The sequence below is a fragment of the Corythoichthys intestinalis genome, chromosome 19 (genome assembly GCF_030265065.1).
Source record: "Corythoichthys intestinalis isolate RoL2023-P3 chromosome 19, ASM3026506v1, whole genome shotgun sequence".
NCBI classification, from domain to species: Eukaryota; Metazoa; Chordata; class Actinopteri; order Syngnathiformes; family Syngnathidae; genus Corythoichthys; species Corythoichthys intestinalis.
This window is the reverse complement of record NC_080413.1, coordinates 43,873,226-43,896,836: the sequence shown is the minus strand read 5'-3', so window position 1 is coordinate 43,896,836 and position 23,611 is coordinate 43,873,226.

Genomic DNA, 23,611 nt, shown 5'->3' with positions numbered 1-23,611 from the left:
ATATGGCCGAGAAATGTAATTTTGATGTTCACTCCCAAACCGCTGCGCAGAAGTCAACCAAACTTCACCCAATAGTGTATTGTATCACAATCTAGTAGTTACATTTGAAAATTTTGTTCTAGGAAATTTTGTTTGAGCGCAATCATCAAACTTAATTAAAAAAGTCATTTAAGCCTTTTCACAGTGAGATCTATGCGATATGGCCGAGAAATGTAATTTTGATGTTAACTCCCAAACCGCTGCGCAGAAGTCAACCAAACTTCACCCATTAGTGAATTTTATCACAATCTAGTAGTTACATGTGGAAATTTGGTTCTAGGACATTTGATTTGAGCGCAATCCTCAAACTTAGGTCAAAAAAGCCATTTAAGCCTTTTCACAGTGAGATCTATGCGATATGGCCGAGAAATGTAATTTTGATGTTAACTCCCAAACCGCTGCGCAGAAGTCAACCAAACTTCACCCAATAGTGTATTGTATCACAATCTAGTAGTTACATTTGAAAATTTTGTTCTAGGAAATTTTGTTTGAGCGCAATCATCAAACTTAATTAAAAAAGTCATTTAAGCCTTTTCACAGTGAGATCTATGCGATATGGCCGAGAAATGTAATTTTGATGTTAACTCCCAAACCGCTGCGCAGAAGTCAACCAAACTTCACCCATTAGTGTATTTTATCACAATCTAGTAGTTACATGTGGAAATTTGGTTCTAGGACATTTGATTTGAGCGCAATCCTCAAACTTAGGTCAAAAAAGCCATTTAAGCCTTTTCACAGTGAGATCTATGCGATATGGCCGAGAAATGTAATTTTGATGTTCACTCCCAAACCGCTGCGCAGAAGTCAACCAAACTTCACCCAATAGTGTATTGTATCACAATCTAGTAGTTACATTTGAAAATTTTGTTCTAGGAAATTTTGTTTGAGCGCAATCATCAAACTTAATTAAAAAAGTCATTTAAGCCTTTTCACAGTGAGATCTATGCGATATGGCCGAGAAATGTAATTTTGATGTTAACTCCCAAACCGCTGCGCAGAAGTCAACCAAACTTCACCCATTAGTGTATTTTATCACAATCTAGTAGTTACAAATGGAAATTTGGTTCTAGGACATTTGATTTGAGCGCAATCCTCAAACTTAGGTCAAAAAAGCAATTTAAGCCTTTTCACAGTGAGATCTATGCGATATGGCCGAGAAATGTAATTTTGATGTTAACTCCCAAACCGCTGCGCAGAAGTCAACCAAACTTCACCCAATAATGTATTGTATCACATTCTAGTAGTTACATTTGAAAATTTCGTTCTAGGACATTTGGTTTGAGCGCAATCCTCAAACTTAGGTCAAAAAAGCCATTTAAGCCTTTTCACAGTGAGATCTATGCGATATGGCCGAGAAATGTAATTTTGATGTTAACTCCCAAACCGCTGCGCAGAAGTCAACCAAACTTCACCCAATAGTGTATTGTATCACAATCTAGTAGTTACATTTGAAAATTTTGTTCTAGGAAATTTTGTTTGAGCGCAATCATCAAACTTAATTAAAAAAGTCATTTAAGCCTTTTCACAGTGAGATCTATGCGATATGGCCGAGAAATGTAATTTTGATGTTAACTCCCAAACCGCTGCGCAGAAGTTAACCAAACTTCACCCATTAGTGTATTTTATCACAATCTAGTAGTTACATGTGGAAATTTGGTTCTAGGACATTTGATTTGAGCGCAATCCTCAAACTTAGGTCAAAAAAGCCATTTAAGCCTTTTCACAGTGAGATCTATGCGATATGGCCGAGAAATGTAATTTTGATGTTAACTCCCAAACCGCTGCGCAGAAGTCAACCAAACTTCACCCAATAGTGTATTGTATCACAATCTAGTAGTTACATTTAAAAATTTTGTTCTAGGACATTTTGTTTGAACGCAATCATCAAACTTAGGTCAAAAAAGCCATTTAAGCCTTTTCACAGTGAGATCTATGCGATATGGCCGAGAAATGTAATTTTGATGTTAACTCCCAAACCGCTGCGCAGAAGTCAACCAAACTTCACCCATTAGTGTATTGTATCACAATCTAGTAGTTACATGTGGAAATTTGGTTATAGGACATTTGATTTGAGCGCAATCCTCAAACTTAGGTCAAAAAAGCCATTTAAGCCTTTTCACAGTGAGATCTATGCGATATGGCCGAGAAATGTAATTTTGATGTTAACTCCCAAACCGCTGCGCAGAAGTCAACCAAACTTCACCCAATAGTGTATTGTATCACAATCTAGTAGTTACATTTGAAAATTTTGTTCTAGGAAATTTTGTTTGAGCGCAATCATCAAACTTAATTAAAAAAGTCATTTAAGCCTTTTCACAGTGAGATCTATGCGATATGGCCGAGAAATGTAATTTTGATTTTAACTCCCAAACCGCTGCGCAGAAGTCAACCAAACTTCACCCATTAGTGTATTTTATCACAATCTAGTAGTTACATGTGGAAATTTGGTTCTAGGACATTTGATTTGAGCGCAATCCTCAAACTTAGGTCAAAAAAGCCATTTAAGCCTTTTCACAGTGAGATCTATGCGATATGGCCGAGAAATGTAATTTTGATGTTAACTCCCAAACCGCTGCGCAGAAGTCAACCAAACTTCACCCAATAGTGTATTGTATCACATTCTAGTAGTTACATTTGAAAATTTCGTTCTAGGACATTTGGTTTGAGCGCAATCCTCAAACTTAGGTCAAAAAAGCCATTTAAGCCTTTTCACAGTGAGATCTATGCGATATGGCCGAGAAATGTAATTTTGATGTTAACTCCCAAACCGCTGCGCAGAAGTCAACCAAACTTCACCCAATAGTGTATTGTATCACAATCTAGTAGTTACATTTGAAAATTTTGTTCTAGGACATTTTGTTTGAACGCAATCATCAAACTTAATTAAAAAAGTCATTTAAGCCTTTTCACAGTGAGATCTATGCGATATGGCCGAGAAATGTAATTTTGATGTTAACTCCCAAACCGCTGCGCAGAAGTCAACCAAACTTCACCCAATAGTGTATTGTATCACAATCTAGTAGTTACATTTGAAAATTTTGTTCTAGGACATTTTGTTTGAGCGCAATCCTCAAACTTAGGTCAAAAAAGCCATTTAAGCCTTTTCACAGTGAGATCTATGCGATATGGCCGAGAAATGTAATTTTGATGTTAACTCCCAAACCGCTGCGCAGAAGTCAACCAAACTTCACCCAATAGTGTATTGTATCACAATGTAGTAGTTACATTTGAAAATTTTGTTCTAGGACATTTTGTTTGAACGCAATCATCAAACTTAATTAAAAAAGTCATTTAAGCCTTTTAACAGTGAGATCTATGCGATATGGCCGAGAAATGTAATTTTGATGTTAACTCCCAAACCGCTGCGCAGAAGTCAACCAAACTTCACCCAATAGTGTATTGTATCACAATCTAGTAGTTACATTTGAAAATTTTGTTCTAGGACATTTTGTTTGAACGCAATCATCAAACTTAATTAAAAAAGTCATTTAAGCCTTTTCACAGTGAGATCTATGCGATATGGCCGAGAAATGTAATTTTGATGTTAACTCCCAAACCGCTGCGCAGAAGTCAACCAAACTTCACCCAATAGTGTATTGTATCACAATCTAGTAGTTACATTTGAAAATTTTGTTCTAGGACATTTTGTTTGAGCGCAATCCTCAAACTTAGGTCAAAAAAGCCATTTAAGCCTTTTCACAGTGAGATCTATGCGATATGGCCGAGAAATGTAATTTTGATGTTAACTCCCAAACCGCTGCGCAGAAGTCAACTAAACTTCACCCAATAGTGTATTGTATCACAATCTAGTAGTTACATTTGAAAATTTTGTTCTAGGACATTTTGTTTGAACGCAATCATCAAACTTAATTAAAAAAGTCATTTAAGCCTTTTCACAGTGAGATCTATGCGATATGGCCGAGAAATGTAATTTTGATGTTAACTCCCAAACCGCTGCGCAGAAGTCAACCAAACTTCACCCAATAGTGTATTGTATCACAATCTAGTAGTTACATTTGAAAATTTTGTTCTAGGAAATTTTGTTTGAGCGCAATCATCAAACTTAATTAAAAAAGTCATTTAAGCCTTTTCACAGTGAGATCTATGCGATATGGCCGAGAAATGTAATTTTGATGTTAACTCCCAAACCGCTGCGCAGAAGTCAACCAAACTTCACCCATTAGTGTATTTTATCACAATCTAGTAGTTACATGTGGAAATTTGGTTCTAGGACATTTGATTTGAGCGCAATCCTCAAACTTAGGTCAAAAAAGCCATTTAAGCCTTTTCACAGTGAGATCTATGCGATATGGCCGAGAAATGTAATTTTGATGTTAACTCCCAAACCGCTGCGCAGAAGTCAACCAAACTTCACCCAATAGTGTATTGTATCACAATCTAGTAGTTACATTTAAAAATTTTGTTCTAGGACATTTTGTTTGAACGCAATCATCAAACTTAATTAAAAAAGTCATTTAAGCCTTTTCACAGTGAGATCTATGCGATATGGCCGAGAAATGTAATTTTGATGTTAACTCCCAAACCGCTGCGCAGAAGTCAACCAAACTTCACCCATTAGTGTATTGTATCACAATCTAGTAGTTACATGTGGAAATTTGGTTATAGGACATTTGATTTGAGCGCAATTCTCAAACTTAGGTCAAAAAAGCCATTTAAGCCTTTTCACAGTGAGATCTATGCGATATGGCCGAGAAATGTAATATTGATGTTAACTCCCAAACCGCTGCGCAGAAGTCAACCAAACTTCACCCAATAGTGTATTGTATCACAATCTAGTAGTTACATTTGAAAATTTTGTTCTAGGAAATTTTGTTTGAGCGCAATCATCAAACTTAATTAAAAAAGTCATTTAAGCCTTTTCACAGTGAGATCTATGCGATATGGCCGAGAAATGTAATTTTGATGTTAACTCCCAAACCGCTGCGCAGAAGTCAACCAAACTTCACCCATTAGTGTATTTTATCACAATCTAGTAGTTACATGTGGAAATTTGGTTCTAGGACATTTGATTTGAGCGCAATCCTCAAACTTAGGTCAAAAAAGCCATTTAAGCCTTTTCACAGTGAGATCTATGCGATATGGCCGAGAAATGTAATTTTGATGTTAACTCCCAAACCGCTGCGCAGAAGTCAACCAAACTTCACCCAATAGTGTATTGTATCACAATCTAGTAGTTACATTTAAAAATTTTGTTCTAGGACATTTTGTTTGAACGCAATCATCAAACTTAGGTCAAAAAAGCCATTTAAGCCTTTTCACAGTGAGATCTATGCGATATGGCCGAGAAATGTAATTTTGATGTTAACTCCCAAAACGCTGCGCAGAAGTCAACCAAACTTCACCCATTAGTGTATTGTATCACAATCTAGTAGTTACATGTGGAAATTTGGTTATAGGACATTTGATTTGAGCGCAATCCTCAAACTTAGGTCAAAAAAGCCATTTAAGCCTTTTCACAGTGAGATCTATGCGATATGGCCGAGAAATGTAATTTTGATGTTAACTCCCAAACCGCTGCGCAGAAGTCAACCAAACTTCACCCAATAGTGTATTGTATCACAATCTAGTAGTTACATTTGAAAATTTTGTTCTAGGAAATTTTGTTTGAGCGCAATCATCAAACTTAATTAAAAAAGTCATTTAAGCCTTTTCACAGTGAGATCTATGCGATATGGCCGAGAAATGTAATTTTGATTTTAACTCCCAAACCGCTGCGCAGAAGTCAACCAAACTTCACCCATTAGTGTATTTTATCACAATCTAGTAGTTACATGTGGAAATTTGGTTCTAGGACATTTGATTTGAGCGCAATCCTCAAACTTAGGTCAAAAAAGCCATTTAAGCCTTTTCACAGTGAGATCTATGCGATATGGCCGAGAAATGTAATTTTGATGTTAACTCCCAAACCGCTGCGCAGAAGTCAACCAAACTTCACCCAATAGTGTATTGTATCACATTCTAGTAGTTACATTTGAAAATTTCGTTCTAGGACATTTGGTTTGAGCGCAATCCTCAAACTTAGGTCAAAAAAGCCATTTAAGCCTTTTCACAGTGAGATCTATGCGATATGGCCGAGAAATGTAATTTTGATGTTAACTCCCAAACCGCTGCGCAGAAGTCAACCAAACTTCACCCAATAGTGTATTGTATCACAATCTAGTAGTTACATTTGAAAATTTTGTTCTAGGACATTTTGTTTGAACGCAATCATCAAACTTAATTAAAAAAGTCATTTAAGCCTTTTCACAGTGAGATCTATGCGATATGGCCGAGAAATGTAATTTTGATGTTAACTCCCAAACCGCTGCGCAGAAGTCAACCAAACTTCACCCATTAGTGTATTTTATCACAATCTAGTAGTTACAAATGGAAATTTGGTTCTAGGACATTTGATTTGAGCGCAATCCTCAAACTTAGGTCAAAAAAGCCATTTAAGCCTTTTCACAGTGAGATCTATGCGATATGGCCGAGAAATGTAATTTTGATGTTAACTCCCAAACCGCTGCGCAGAAGTCAACCAAACTTCACCCAATAGTGTATTGTATCACATTCTAGTAGTTACATTTGAAAATTTCGTTCTAGGACATTTGGTTTGAGCGCAATCCTCAAACTTAGGTCAAAAAAGCCATTTAAGCCTTTTCACAGTGAGATCTATGCGATATGGCCGAGAAATGTAATTTTGATGTTAACTCCCAAACCGCTGCGCAGAAGTCAACCAAACTTCACCCAATAGTGTATTGTATCACAATCTAGTAGTTACATTTGAAAATTTTGTTCTAGGAAATTTTGTTTGAGCGCAATCATCAAACTTAATTAAAAAAGTCATTTAAGCCTTTTCACAGTGAGATCTATGCGATATGGCCGAGAAATGTAATTTTGATGTTAACTCCCAAACCGCTGCGCAGAAGTCAACCAAACTTCACCCATTAGTGTATTTTATCACAATCTAGTAGTTACAAATGGAAATTTGGTTCTAGGACATTTGATTTGAGCGCAATCCTCAAACTTAGGTCAAAAAAGCCATTTAAGCCTTTTCACAGTGAGATCTATGCGATATGGCCGAGAAATGTAATTTTGATGTTAACTCCCAAACCGCTGCGCAGAAGTCAACCAAACTTCACCCAATAGTGTATTGTATCACATTCTAGTAGTTACATTTGAAAATTTCGTTCTAGGACATTTGGTTTGAGCGCAATCCTCAAACTTAGGTCAAAAAAGCCATTTAAGCCTTTTCACAGTGAGATCTATGCGATATGGCCGAGAAATGTAATTTTGATGTTAACTCCCAAACCGCTGCGCAGAAGTCAACCAAACTTCACCCAATAGTGTATTGTATCACAATCTAGTAGTTACATTTGAAAATTTTGTTCTAGGAAATTTTGTTTGAGCGCAATCATCAAACTTAATTAAAAAAGTCATTTAAGCCTTTTCACAGTGAGATCTATGCGATATGGCCGAGAAATGTAATTTTGATGTTAACTCCCAAACCGCTGCGCAGAAGTCAACCAAACTTCACCCATTAGTGTATTTTATCACAATCTAGTAGTTACATGTGGAAATTTGGTTCTAGGACATTTGATTTGAGCGCAATCCTCAAACTTAGGTCAAAAAAGCCATTTAAGCCTTTTCACAGTGAGATCTATGCGATATGGCCGAGAAATGTAATTTTGATGTTAACTCCCAAACCGCTGCGCAGAAGTCAACCAAACTTCACCCAATAGTGTATTGTATCACATTCTAGTAGTTACATTTGAAAATTTCGTTCTAGGACATTTGGTTTGAGCGCAATCCTCAAACTTAGGTCAAAAAAGCCATTTAAGCCTTTTCACAGTGAGATCTATGCGATATGGCCGAGAAATGTAATTTTGATGTTAACTCCCAAACCGCTGCGCAGAAGTCAACCAAACTTCACCCAATAGTGTATTGTATCACAATCTAGTAGTTACATTTGAAAATTTTGTTCTAGGACATTTTGTTTGAACGCAATCATCAAACTTAATTAAAAAAGTCATTTAAGCCTTTTCACAGTGAGATCTATGCGATATGGCCGAGAAATGTAATTTTGATGTTAACTCCCAAACCGCTGCGCAGAAGTCAACCAAACTTCACCCATTAGTGTATTTTATCACAATCTAGTAGTTACATGTGGAAATTTGGTTCTAGGACATTTGATTTGAGCGCAATCCTCAAACTTAGGTCAAAAAAGCCATTTAAGCCTTTTCACAGTGAGATCTATGCGATATGGCCGAGAAATGTAATTTTGATGTTAACTCCCAAACCGCTGCGCAGAAGTCAACCAAACTTCACCCAATAGTGTATTGTATCACAATCTAGTAGTTACATTTAAAAATTTTGTTCTAGGACATTTTGTTTGAACGCAATCATCAAACTTAATTAAAAAAGTCATTTAAGCCTTTTCACAGTGAGATCTATGCGATATGGCCGAGAAATGTAATTTTGATGTTAACTCCCAAACCGCTGCGCAGAAGTCAACCAAACTTCACCCATTAGTGTATTGTATCACAATCTAGTAGTTACATTTAAAAATTTTGTTCTAGGACATTTTGTTTGAACGCAATCATCAAACTTAATTAAAAAAGTCATTTAAGCCTTTTCACAGTGAGATCTATGCGATATGGCCGAGAAATGTAATTTTGATGTTAACTCCCAAACCGCTGCGCAGAAGTCAACCAAACTTCACCCAATAGTGTATTGTATCACAATCTAGTAGTTACATTTGAAAATTTTGTTCTAGGACATTTTGTTTGAGCGCAATCCTCAAACTTAGGTCAAAAAAGCCATTTAAGCCTTTTCACAGTGAGATCTATGCGATATGGCCGAGAAATGTAATTTTGATGTTAACTCCCAAACCGCTGCGCAGAAGTCAACCAAACTTCACCCAATAGTGTATTGTATCACAATGTAGTAGTTACATTTGAAAATTTTGTTCTAGGACATTTTGTTTGAACGCAATCATCAAACTTAATTAAAAAAGTCATTTAAGCCTTTTAACAGTGAGATCTATGCGATATGGCCGAGAAATGTAATTTTGATGTTAACTCCCAAACCGCTGCGCAGAAGTCAACCAAACTTCACCCAATAGTGTATTGTATCACAATCTAGTAGTTACATTTGAAAATTTTGTTCTAGGACATTTTGTTTGAACGCAATCATCAAACTTAATTAAAAAAGTCATTTAAGCCTTTTCACAGTGAGATCTATGCGATATGGCCGAGAAATGTAATTTTGATGTTAACTCCCAAACCGCTGCGCAGAAGTCAACCAAACTTCACCCAATAGTGTATTGTATCACAATCTAGTAGTTACATTTGAAAATTTTGTTCTAGGACATTTTGTTTGAGCGCAATCCTCAAACTTAGGTCAAAAAAGCCATTTAAGCCTTTTCACAGTGAGATCTATGCGATATGGCCGAGAAATGTAATTTTGATGTTAACTCCCAAACCGCTGCGCAGAAGTCAACTAAACTTCACCCAATAGTGTATTGTATCACAATCTAGTAGTTACATTTGAAAATTTTGTTCTAGGACATTTTGTTTGAACGCAATCATCAAACTTAATTAAAAAAGTCATTTAAGCCTTTTCACAGTGAGATCTATGCGATATGGCCGAGAAATGTAATTTTGATGTTAACTCCCAAACCGCTGCGCAGAAGTCAACCAAACTTCACCCAATAGTGTATTGTATCACAATCTAGTAGTTACATTTGAAAATTTTGTTCTAGGAAATTTTGTTTGAGCGCAATCATCAAACTTAATTAAAAAAGTCATTTAAGCCTTTTCACAGTGAGATCTATGCGATATGGCCGAGAAATGTAATTTTGATGTTAACTCCCAAACCGCTGCGCAGAAGTCAACCAAACTTCACCCATTAGTGTATTTTATCACAATCTAGTAGTTACATGTGGAAATTTGGTTCTAGGACATTTGATTTGAGCGCAATCCTCAAACTTAGGTCAAAAAAGCCATTTAAGCCTTTTCACAGTGAGATCTATGCGATATGGCCGAGAAATGTAATTTTGATGTTAACTCCCAAACCGCTGCGCAGAAGTCAACCAAACTTCACCCAATAGTGTATTGTATCACAATCTAGTAGTTACATTTAAAAATTTTGTTCTAGGACATTTTGTTTGAACGCAATCATCAAACTTAATTAAAAAAGTCATTTAAGCCTTTTCACAGTGAGATCTATGCGATATGGCCGAGAAATGTAATTTTGATGTTAACTCCCAAACCGCTGCGCAGAAGTCAACCAAACTTCACCCATTAGTGTATTGTATCACAATCTAGTAGTTACATGTGGAAATTTGGTTATAGGACATTTGATTTGAGCGCAATTCTCAAACTTAGGTCAAAAAAGCCATTTAAGCCTTTTCACAGTGAGATCTATGCGATATGGCCGAGAAATGTAATATTGATGTTAACTCCCAAACCGCTGCGCAGAAGTCAACCAAACTTCACCCAATAGTGTATTGTATCACAATCTAGTAGTTACATTTGAAAATTTTGTTCTAGGAAATTTTGTTTGAGCGCAATCATCAAACTTAATTAAAAAAGTCATTTAAGCCTTTTCACAGTGAGATCTATGCGATATGGCCGAGAAATGTAATTTTGATGTTAACTCCCAAACCGCTGCGCAGAAGTCAACCAAACTTCACCCATTAGTGTATTTTATCACAATCTAGTAGTTACATGTGGAAATTTGGTTCTAGGACATTTGATTTGAGCGCAATCCTCAAACTTAGGTCAAAAAAGCCATTTAAGCCTTTTCACAGTGAGATCTATGCGATATGGCCGAGAAATGTAATTTTGATGTTAACTCCCAAACCGCTGCGCAGAAGTCAACCAAACTTCACCCAATAGTGTATTGTATCACAATCTAGTAGTTACATTTAAAAATTTTGTTCTAGGACATTTTGTTTGAACGCAATCATCAAACTTAGGTCAAAAAAGCCATTTAAGCCTTTTCACAGTGAGATCTATGCGATATGGCCGAGAAATGTAATTTTGATGTTAACTCCCAAAACGCTGCGCAGAAGTCAACCAAACTTCACCCATTAGTGTATTGTATCACAATCTAGTAGTTACATGTGGAAATTTGGTTATAGGACATTTGATTTGAGCGCAATCCTCAAACTTAGGTCAAAAAAGCCATTTAAGCCTTTTCACAGTGAGATCTATGCGATATGGCCGAGAAATGTAATTTTGATGTTAACTCCCAAACCGCTGCGCAGAAGTCAACCAAACTTCACCCAATAGTGTATTGTATCACAATCTAGTAGTTACATTTGAAAATTTTGTTCTAGGAAATTTTGTTTGAGCGCAATCATCAAACTTAATTAAAAAAGTCATTTAAGCCTTTTCACAGTGAGATCTATGCGATATGGCCGAGAAATGTAATTTTGATTTTAACTCCCAAACCGCTGCGCAGAAGTCAACCAAACTTCACCCATTAGTGTATTTTATCACAATCTAGTAGTTACATGTGGAAATTTGGTTCTAGGACATTTGATTTGAGCGCAATCCTCAAACTTAGGTCAAAAAAGCCATTTAAGCCTTTTCACAGTGAGATCTATGCGATATGGCCGAGAAATGTAATTTTGATGTTAACTCCCAAACCGCTGCGCAGAAGTCAACCAAACTTCACCCAATAGTGTATTGTATCACATTCTAGTAGTTACATTTGAAAATTTCGTTCTAGGACATTTGGTTTGAGCGCAATCCTCAAACTTAGGTCAAAAAAGCCATTTAAGCCTTTTCACAGTGAGATCTATGCGATATGGCCGAGAAATGTAATTTTGATGTTAACTCCCAAACCGCTGCGCAGAAGTCAACCAAACTTCACCCAATAGTGTATTGTATCACAATCTAGTAGTTACATTTGAAAATTTTGTTCTAGGACATTTTGTTTGAACGCAATCATCAAACTTAATTAAAAAAGTCATTTAAGCCTTTTCACAGTGAGATCTATGCGATATGGCCGAGAAATGTAATTTTGATGTTAACTCCCAAACCGCTGCGCAGAAGTCAACCAAACTTCACCCATTAGTGTATTTTATCACAATCTAGTAGTTACAAATGGAAATTTGGTTCTAGGACATTTGATTTGAGCGCAATCCTCAAACTTAGGTCAAAAAAGCCATTTAAGCCTTTTCACAGTGAGATCTATGCGATATGGCCGAGAAATGTAATTTTGATGTTAACTCCCAAACCGCTGCGCAGAAGTCAACCAAACTTCACCCAATAGTGTATTGTATCACATTCTAGTAGTTACATTTGAAAATTTCGTTCTAGGACATTTGGTTTGAGCGCAATCCTCAAACTTAGGTCAAAAAAGCCATTTAAGCCTTTTCACAGTGAGATCTATGCGATATGGCCGAGAAATGTAATTTTGATGTTAACTCCCAAACCGCTGCGCAGAAGTCAACCAAACTTCACCCAATAGTGTATTGTATCACAATCTAGTAGTTACATTTGAAAATTTTGTTCTAGGAAATTTTGTTTGAGCGCAATCATCAAACTTAATTAAAAAAGTCATTTAAGCCTTTTCACAGTGAGATCTATGCGATATGGCCGAGAAATGTAATTTTGATGTTAACTCCCAAACCGCTGCGCAGAAGTCAACCAAACTTCACCCATTAGTGTATTTTATCACAATCTAGTAGTTACAAATGGAAATTTGGTTCTAGGACATTTGATTTGAGCGCAATCCTCAAACTTAGGTCAAAAAAGCCATTTAAGCCTTTTCACAGTGAGATCTATGCGATATGGCCGAGAAATGTAATTTTGATGTTAACTCCCAAACCGCTGCGCAGAAGTCAACCAAACTTCACCCAATAGTGTATTGTATCACATTCTAGTAGTTACATTTGAAAATTTCGTTCTAGGACATTTGGTTTGAGCGCAATCCTCAAACTTAGGTCAAAAAAGCCATTTAAGCCTTTTCACAGTGAGATCTATGCGATATGGCCGAGAAATGTAATTTTGATGTTAACTCCCAAACCGCTGCGCAGAAGTCAACCAAACTTCACCCAATAGTGTATTGTATCACAATCTAGTAGTTACATTTGAAAATTTTGTTCTAGGAAATTTTGTTTGAGCGCAATCATCAAACTTAATTAAAAAAGTCATTTAAGCCTTTTCACAGTGAGATCTATGCGATATGGCCGAGAAATGTAATTTTGATGTTAACTCCCAAACCGCTGCGCAGAAGTCAACCAAACTTCACCCATTAGTGTATTTTATCACAATCTAGTAGTTACATGTGGAAATTTGGTTCTAGGACATTTGATTTGAGCGCAATCCTCAAACTTAGGTCAAAAAAGCCATTTAAGCCTTTTCACAGTGAGATCTATGCGATATGGCCGAGAAATGTAATTTTGATGTTAACTCCCAAACCGCTGCGCAGAAGTCAACCAAACTTCACCCAATAGTGTATTGTATCACATTCTAGTAGTTACATTTGAAAATTTCGTTCTAGGACATTTGGTTTGAGCGCAATCCTCAAACTTAGGTCAAAAAAGCCATTTAAGCCTTTTCACAGTGAGATCTATGCGATATGGCCGAGAAATGTAATTTTGATGTTAACTCCCAAACCGCTGCGCAGAAGTCAACCAAACTTCACCCAATAGTGTATTGTATCACAATCTAGTAGTTACATTTGAAAATTTTGTTCTAGGACATTTTGTTTGAACGCAATCATCAAACTTAATTAAAAAAGTCATTTAAGCCTTTTCACAGTGAGATCTATGCGATATGGCCGAGAAATGTAATTTTGATGTTCACTCCCAAACCGCTGCGCAGAAGTCAACCAAACTTCACCCATTAGTGTATTGTATCACAATCTAGTAGTTACATGTGGAAATTTGGTTATAGGACATTTGATTTGAGCGCAATCCTCAAACTTAGGTCAAAAAAGCCATTTAAGCCTTTTCACAGTGAGATCTATGCGATATGGCCGAGAAATGTAATTTTGATGTTAACTCCCAAACCGCTGCGCAGAAGTCAACCAAACTTCACCCATTAGTGTATTGTATCACAATCTAGTAGTTACATTTGAAAATTTCGTTCTAGGACATTTGGTTTGAGCGCAATCTTTAAACTTAGGTCAAAAAAGCCATTTAAGCCTTTTCACAGTGAGATCTATGCGATATGGCCGAGAAATGTAATTTTGATGTTAACTCCCAAACCGCTGCGCAGAAGTCAACCAAATTTCACCCAATAGTGTATTGTATCACAATCTAGTAGTTACATTTGAAAATTTTGTTCTAGGACATTTTGTTTGAACGCAATCATCAAACTTAATTAAAAAAGTCATTTAAGCATTTCACAGTGAGATCTATGCGATATGGCCGAGAAATGTAATTTTGATGTTAACTCCCAAACCGCTGCGCAGAAGTCAACCAAACTTCACCCAATAGTGTATTGTATCACAATCTAGTAATTACATTTGAAAATTTTGTTCTAGGAAATTTTGTTTGAGCGCAATCATCAAACTTAATAAAAAAAGTCATTTAAGCCTTTTCACAGTGAGATCTATGCGATATGGCCGAGAAATGTAATTTTGATGTTAACTCCCAAACCGCTGCGCAGAAGTCAACCAAACTTCACCCATTAGTGTATTGTATCACAATCTAGTAGTTACATGTGGAAATTTGGTTCTAGGACATTTGGTTTGAGCGCAATCATTAAACTTAGGTCAAAAAAGCCATTTAAGCCTTTTCACAGTGAGATCTATGCGATATGGCCGAGAAATGTAATTTTGATGTTAACTCCCAAACCGCTGCGCAGAAGTCAACCAAACTTCACCCAATAGTGTATTGTATCACAATCTAGTAGTTACATTTGAAAATTTTGTTCTAGGAAATTTTGTTTGAGCGCAATCATCAAACTTAATTAAAAAAGTCATTTAAGCCTTTTCACAGTGAGATCTATGCGATATGGCCGAGAAATGTAATTTTGATGTTAACTCCCAAACCGCTGCGCAGAAGTCAACCAAACTTCACCCATTAGTGTATTGTATCACAATCTAGTAGTTACATGTGGAAATTTGGTTCTAGGACATTTGATTTGAGCGCAATCCTCAAACTTAGGTCAAAAAAGCCATTTAAGCCTTTTCACAGTGAGATCTATGCGATATGGCCGAGAAATGTAATTTTGATGTTAACTCCCAAACCGCTGCGCAGAAGTCAACCAAACTTCACCCAATAGTGTATTGTATCACAATCTAGTAGTTACATTTGAAAATTTTGTTCTAGGACATTTTGTTTGAACGCAATCATCAAACTTAATTAAAAAAGTCATTTAAGCCTTTTCACAGTGAGATCTATGCAATATGGCCGAGAAATGTAATTTTGATGTTAACTCCCAAACCGCTGCGCAGAAGTCAACCAAACTTCACCCATTAGTGTATTGTATCAAAATCTAGTAGTTACATGTGGAAATTTGGTTATAGGACATTTGATTTGAGCGCAATCCTCAAACTTAGGTCAAAAAAGCCATTTAAGCCTTTTCACAGTGAGATCTATGCGATATGGCCGAGAAATGTAATTTTGATGTTAACTCCCAAACTGCTGCGCAGAAGTCAACCAAACTTCACCCAATAGTGTATTGTATCACAATCTAGTAGTTACATTTGGAAATTTCGTTCTAGGACATTTGGTTTGAGCGCAATCATTAAACTTAATTAAAAAAGTCATTTAAGCCTTTTCACAGTGAGATCTATGCGATATGGCCGAGAAATGTAATTTTGATGTTAACTCCCAAACCGCTGCGCAGAAGTCAACCAAACTTCACCCATTAGTGTATTGTATCACAATCTAGTAATTACATGTGGAAATTTGGTTCTAGGACATTTGATTTGAGCGCAATCCTCAAACTTAGGTCAAAAAAGCCATTTAAGCCTTTTCACAGTGAGATCAATGCGATATGGCCGAGAAATGTAATTTTGATGTTAACTCCCAAACCGCTGCGCAGAAGTCAACCAAACTTCACCCAATGGTGTATTGTATCACATTCTAGTAGTTACATTTTAAAATTTCGTTCTAGGACATTTGGTTTGAGCGCAATCCTCAAACTTAGGTCAAAAAAGCCATTTAAGCCTTTTCACAGTGAGATCTATGCGATATGGCCGAGAAATGTAATTTTGATGTTAACTCCCAAACCGCTGCGCAGAAGTCAACCAAACTTCACCCAATAGTGTATTGTATCACAATCTAGTAGTTACATTTGAAAATTTTGTTCTAGGACATTTTGTTTGAGCGCAATCCTCAAACTTAGGTCAAAAAAGCCATTTAAGCCTTTTCACAGTGAGATCTATGCGATATGGCCGAGAAATGTAATTTTGATGTTAACTCCCAAACCGCTGCGCAGAAGTCAACCAAACTTCACCCAATAGTGTATTGTATCACAATCTAGTAGTTACATTTGAAATTTTTGTTCTAGGACATTTTGTTTGAACGCAATCATCAAACTTAATTAAAAAAGTCATTTAAGCCTTTTCACAGTGAGATCTATGCGATATGGCCGAGAAATGTAATTTTGATGTTAACTCCCAAACCGCTGCGCAGAAGTCAACCAAACTTCACCCATTAGTGTATTGTATCACAATCTAGTAGTTACATGTGGAAATTTGGTTATAGGACATTTGATTTGAGCGCAATCCTCAAACTTAGGTCAAAACAGCCATTTAAGCCTTTTCACAGTGAGATCTATGCGATATGGCCGAGAAATGTAATTTTGATGTTAACTCCCAAACCGCTGCGCAGAAGTCAACCAAACTTCACCCAATAGTGTATTTTATCACAATCTAGTAGTTACATTTGGAAATTTAGTTCTAGGACATTTGATTTGAGCGCAATCTTCAAACTTAATTAAAAAAAGTCATTTAAGCCTTTTCACAGTGAGATCTATGCGATATGGCCGAGAAATGTAATTTTGATGTTCACTCCCAAACCGCTGCGCAGAAGTCAACCAAACTTCAACCATTAGTGTATTGTATCACAATCTAGTAGTTACATGTGGAAATTTGGTTCTAGGACATTTGATTTGAGCGCAATCCTCAAACTTAGGTCAAAAAAGCCATTTAAGCCTTTTCACAGTGAGATCTATGCGATATGGCCGAGAAATGTAATTTTGATGTTAACTCCCAAACCGCTGCGCAGAAGTCAACCAAACTTCACCCAATAGTGTATTGTATCACAATCTAGTAGTTACATTTGAAAATTTTGTTCTAGGACATTTTGTTTGAGCGCAATCATCAAACTTAATTAAAAAAGTCATTTAAGCCTTTTCACAGTGAGATCTATGCGATATGGCCGAGAAATGTAATTTTGATGTTAACTCCCAAACCGCTGCGCAGAAGTCAACCAAACTTCACCCATTAGTGTATTGTATCACAATCTAGTAGTTACATGTGGAAATTTGGTTCTAGGACATTTGATTTGAGCGCAATCCTCAAACTTAGGTCAAAAAAGCCATTTAAGCCTTTTCACAGTGAGATCTATGCGATATGGCCGAGAAATGTAATTTTGATGTTAACTCCCAAACCGCTGCGCAGAAGTCAACCAAACTTCACCCAATAGTGTATTGTATCACATTCTAGTAGTTACATTTGAAAATTTCGTTCTAGGACATTTGGTTTGAGCGCAATCATAAACTTAGGTCAAAAAAGCCATTTAAGCCTTTTCACAGTGAGATCTATGCGATATGGCCGAGAAATGTAATTTTGATGTTAACTCCCAAACCGCTGCGCAGAAGTCAACTAAACTTCACCCAATAGTGTATTGTATCACATTCTAGTAGTTACATTTGAAAATTTGGTTCTAGGACATTTGGTTTGAGCGCAATCATTAAACTTAATTAAAAAAGTCATTTAAGCCTTTTCACAGTGAGATCTATGCGATATGGCCGAGAAATGTAATTTTGATGTTAACTCCCAAACCGCTGCGCAGAAGTCAACCAAACTTCACCCAATAGTGTATTGTATCACAATCTAGTAGTTACATTTGAAAATTTTGTTCTAGGACATTTTGTTTGAACGCAATCATCAAACTTAATTAAAAAAGTCATTTAAGCCTTTTCACAGTGAGATCTATGCGATATGGCCGAGAAATGTAATTTTGATGTTAACTCCCAAACCGCTGCGCAGAAGTCAACCAAACTTCACCCAATAATGTATTGTATCACAATCTAGTAGTTACATTTGAAAATTTTGTTTTAGGAAATTTTGTTTGAGCGCAATCATCAAACTTAATTAAAAAAGTCATTTAAGCCTTTTCACAGTGAGATCTATGCGATATGGCCGAGAAATGTAATTTTGATGTTCACTCCCAAACCGCTGCGCAGAAGTCAACCAAACTTCACCCATTAGTGTATTGTATCACAATCTAGTAGTTACATGTGGAAATTTGGTTATAGGACATTTGATTTGAGCGCAATCCTCAAACTTAGGTCAAAAAAGCCATTTAAGCCTTTTCACAGTGAGATCTATGCGATATGGCCGAGAAATGTAATTTTGATGTTAACTCCCAAACCGCTGCGCAGAAGTCAACCAAACTTCACCCATTAGTGTATTGTATCACAATCTAGTAGTTACATTTGAAAATTTCGTTCTAGGACATTTGGTTTGAGCGCAATCTTTAAACTTAGGTCAAAAAAGCCATTTAAGCCTTTTCACAGTGAGATCTATGCGATATGGCCGAGAAATGTAATTTTGATGTTAACTCCCAAACCGCTGCGCAGAAGTCAACCAAATTTCACCCAATAGTGTATTGTATCACAATCTAGTAGTTACATTTGAAAATTTTGTTCTAGGACATTTTGTTTGAACGCAATCATCAAACTTAATTAAAAAAGTCATTTAAGCATTTCACAGTGAGATCTATGCGATATGGCCGAGAAATGTAATTTTGATGTTAACTCCCAAACCGCTGCGCAGAAGTCAACCAAACTTCACCCAATAGTGTATTGTATCACAATCTAGTAATTACATTTGAAAATTTTGTTCTAGGAAATTTTGTTTGAGCGCAATCATCAAACTTAATAAAAAAAGTCATTTAAGCCTTTTCACAGTGAGATCTATGCGATATGGCCGAGAAATGTAATTTTGATGTTAACTCCCAAACCGCTGCGCAGAAGTCAACCAAACTTCACCCATTAGTGTATTGTATCACAATCTAGTAGTTACATGTGGAAATTTGGTTCTAGGACATTTGGTTTGAGCGCAATCATTAAACTTAGGTCAAAAAAGCCATTTAAGCCTTTTCACAGTGAGATCTATGCGATATGGCCGAGAAATGTAATTTTGATGTTAACTCCCAAACCGCTGCGCAGAAGTCAACCAAACTTCACCCAATAGTGTATTGTATCACAATCTAGTAGTTACATTTGAAAATTTTGTTCTAGGAAATTTTGTTTGAGCGCAATCATCAAACTTAATTAAAAAAGTCATTTAAGCCTTTTCACAGTGAGATCTATGCGATATGGCCGAGAAATGTAATTTTGATGTTAACTCCCAAACCGCTGCGCAGAAGTCAACCAAACTTCACCCATTAGTGTATTGTATCACAATCTAGTAGTTACATGTGGAAATTTGGTTCTAGGACATTTGATTTGAGCGCAATCCTCAAACTTAGGTCAAAAAAGCCATTTAAGCCTTTTCACAGTGAGATCTATGCGATATGGCCGAGAAATGTAATTTTGATGTTAACTCCCAAACCGCTGCGCAGAAGTCAACCAAACTTCACCCAATAGTGTATTGTATCACAATCTAGTAGTTACATTTGAAAATTTTGTTCTAGGACATTTTGTTTGAACGCAATCATCAAACTTAATTAAAAAAGTCATTTAAGCCTTTTCACAGTGAGATCTATGCAATATGGCCGAGAAATGTAATTTTGATGTTAACTCCCAAACCGCTGCGCAGAAGTCAACCAAACTTCACCCATTAGTGTATTGTATCAAAATCTAGTAGTTACATGTGGAAATTTGGTTATAGGACATTTGATTTGAGCGCAATCCTCAAACTTAGGTCAAAAAAGCCATTTAAGCCTTTTCACAGTGAGATCTATGCGATATGGCCGAGAAATGTAATTTTGATGTTAACTCCCAAACTGCTGCGCAGAAGTCAACCAAACTTCACCCAATAGTGTATTTTATCACAATCTAGTAGTTACATTTGGAAATTTAGTTCTAGGACATTTGATTTGAGCGCAATCTTCAAACTTAATTAAAAAAAGTCATTTAAGCCTTTTCACAGTGAGATCTATGCGATATGGCCGAGAAATGTAATTTTGATGTTCACTCCCAAACCGCTGCGCAGAAGTCAACCAAACTTCACCCATTAGTGTATTGTATCACAATCTAGTAGTTACATGTGGAAATTTGGTTCTAGGACATTTGATTTGAGCGCAATCCTCAAACTTAGGTCAAAAAAGCCATTTAAGCCTTTTCACAGTGAGATCTATGCGATATGGCCGAGAAATGTAATTTTGATGTTAACTCCCAAACCGCTGCGCAGAAGTCAACCAAACTTCACCCAATAGTGTATTGTATCACAATCTAGTAGTTACATTTGAAAATTTTGTTCTAGGACATTTTGTTTGAGCGCAATCATCAAACTTAATTAAAAAAGTCATTTAAGCCTTTTCACAATGAGATCTATGCGATATGGCCTAGAAATGTAATTTTGATGTTAACTCCCAAACCGCTGCGCAGAAGTCAACCAAACTTCACCCATTAGTGTATTGTATCACAATCTAGTAGTTACATGTGGAAATTTGGTTCTAGGACATTTGATTTGAGCGCAATCCTCAAACTTAGGTCAAAAAAGCCATTTAAGCCTTTTCACAGTGAGATCTATGCGATATGGCCGAGAAATGTAATTTTGATGTTAACTCCCAAACCGCTGCGCAGAAGTCAACCCAACTTCACCCAATAGTGTATTGTATCACATTCTAGTAGTTACATTTGAAAATTTCGTTCTAGGACATTTGGTTTGAGCGCAATCATTAAACTTAGGTCAAAAAAGCCATTTAAGCCTTTTCACAGTGAGATCTATGCGATATGGCCGAGAAATGTAATTTTGATGTTAACTCCCAAACCGCTGCGCAGAAGTCAACTAAACTTCACCCAATAGTGTATTGTATCACATTCTAGTAGTTACATTTGAAAATTTCGTTCTAGGACATTTGGTTTGAGCGCAATCATTAAACTTAATTAAAAAAGTCATTTAAGCCTTTTCACAGTGATATCTATGCGATATGGCCGAGAAATGTAATTTTGATGTTAACTCCCAAACCGCTGCGCAGAAGTCAACCAAACTTCACCCATTAGTGTATTGTATCACAATCTAGTAATTACATGTGGAAATTTGGTTCTAGGACATTTGATTTGAGCGCAATCCTCAAACTTAGGTCAAAAAAGCCATTTAAGCCTTTTCACAGTGAGATCTATGCGATATGGCCGAGAAATGTAATTTTGATGTTAACTCCCAAACCGCTGCGCAGAAGTCAACCAAACTTCACCCAATAGTGTATTGTATCACAATCTAGTAGTTACATTTGAAAATTTTGTTCTAGGACATTTTGTTTGAACGCAATCATCAAACTTAATTAAAAAAGTCATTTAAGCCTTTTCACAGTGAGATCTATGCGATATGGCCGAGAAATGTAATTTTGATGTTAACTCCCAAACCGCTGCGCAGAAGTCAACCAAACTTCACCCATTAGTGTATTGTATCACAATCTAGTAGTTACATGTGGAAATTTGGTTATTGGACATTTGATTTGAGCGCAATCCTCAAACTTAGGTCAAAAAAGCCATTTAAGCCTTTTCACAGTGAGATCTATGCGATATGGCCGAGAAATGTAATTTTGATGTTAACTCCCAAACCGCTGCGCAGAAGTCAACCAAACTTCACCCAATAGTGTATTGTATCACATTCTAGTAGTTACATTTGAAAATTTCGTTCTAGGACATTTGGTTTGAGCGCAATCATTAAACTTAGGTCAAAAAAGCCATTTAAGCCTTTTCACAGTGAGATCTATGCGATATGGCAAAGAAATGTAATTTTGATGTTAACTCCCAAACCGCTGCGCAGAAGTCAACTAAACTTCACCCAATAGTGTATTGTATCACATTCTAGTAGTTACATTTGAAAATTTCGTTCTAGGACATTTGGTTTGAGCGCAATCATTAAACTTAATTAAAAAAGTCATTTAAGCCTTTTCACAGTGAGATCTATGCGATATGGCCGAGAAATGTAATTTTGATGTTAACTCCCAAACCGCTGCGCAGAAGTCAACCAAACTTCACCCATTAGTGTATTGTATCACAATCTAGTAATTACATGTGGAAATTTGGTTCTAGGACTTTTGATTTGAGCGCAATCCTCAAACTTAGGTCAAAAAAGCCATTTAAGCCTTTTCACAGTGAGATCTATGCGATATGGCCGAGAAATGTAATTTTGATGTTAACTCCCAAACCGCTGCGCAGAAGTCAACCAAACTTCACCCAATAGTGTATTTTATCACAATCTAGTAGTTACATTTGGAAATTTAGTTCTAGGACATTTGATTTGAGCGCAATCTTCAAACTTAATTAAAAAAAGTCATTTAAGCCTTTTCACAGTGAGATCTATGCGATATGGCCGAGAAATGTAATTTTGATGTTCACTCCCAAACCGCTGCGCAGAAGTCAACCAAACTTCACCCATTAGTGTATTGTATCACAATCTAGTAGTTACATGTGGAAATTTGGTTCTAGGACATTTGATTTGAGCGCAATCCTCAAACTTAGGTCAAAAAATCCATTTAAGCCTTTTTTACAGTGAGATCTATGCGATATGGCCGAGAAATGTAATTTTGATGTTAACTCCCAAACCGCTGCGCAGAAGTCAACCAAACTTCACCCAATAGTGTATTGTATCAAAATCTAGTAGTTACATTTGAAAATTTTGTTCTAGGACATTTTGTTTGAGCGCAATCATCAAACTTAATTAAAAAAGTCATTTAAGCCTTTTCACAGTGAGATCTATGCGATATGGCCGAGAAATGTAATTTTGATGTTAACTCCCAAACCGCTGCGCAGAAGTCAACCAAACTTCACCCATTAGTGTATTGTATCACAATCTAGTAGTTACATGTGGAAATTTGGTTCTAGGACATTTGATTTGAGCGCAATCCTCAAACTTAGGTCAAAAAAGCCATTTAAGCCTTTTCACAGTGAGATCTATGCGATATGGCCGAGAAATGTAATTTTGATGTTAACTCCCAAACCGCTGCGCAGAAGTCAACCAAACTTCACCCAATAGTGTATTGTATCACATTCTAGTAGTTACATTTGAAAATTTCGTTCTAGGACATTTGGTTTGAGCGCAATCATTAAACTTAGGTCAAAAAAGCCATTTAAGCCTTTTCACAGTGAGATCTATGCGATATGGCCGAGAAATGTAATTTTGATGTTAACTCCCAAACCGCTGCGCAGAAGTCAACTAAACTTCACCCAATAGTGTATTGTATCACATTCTAGTAGTT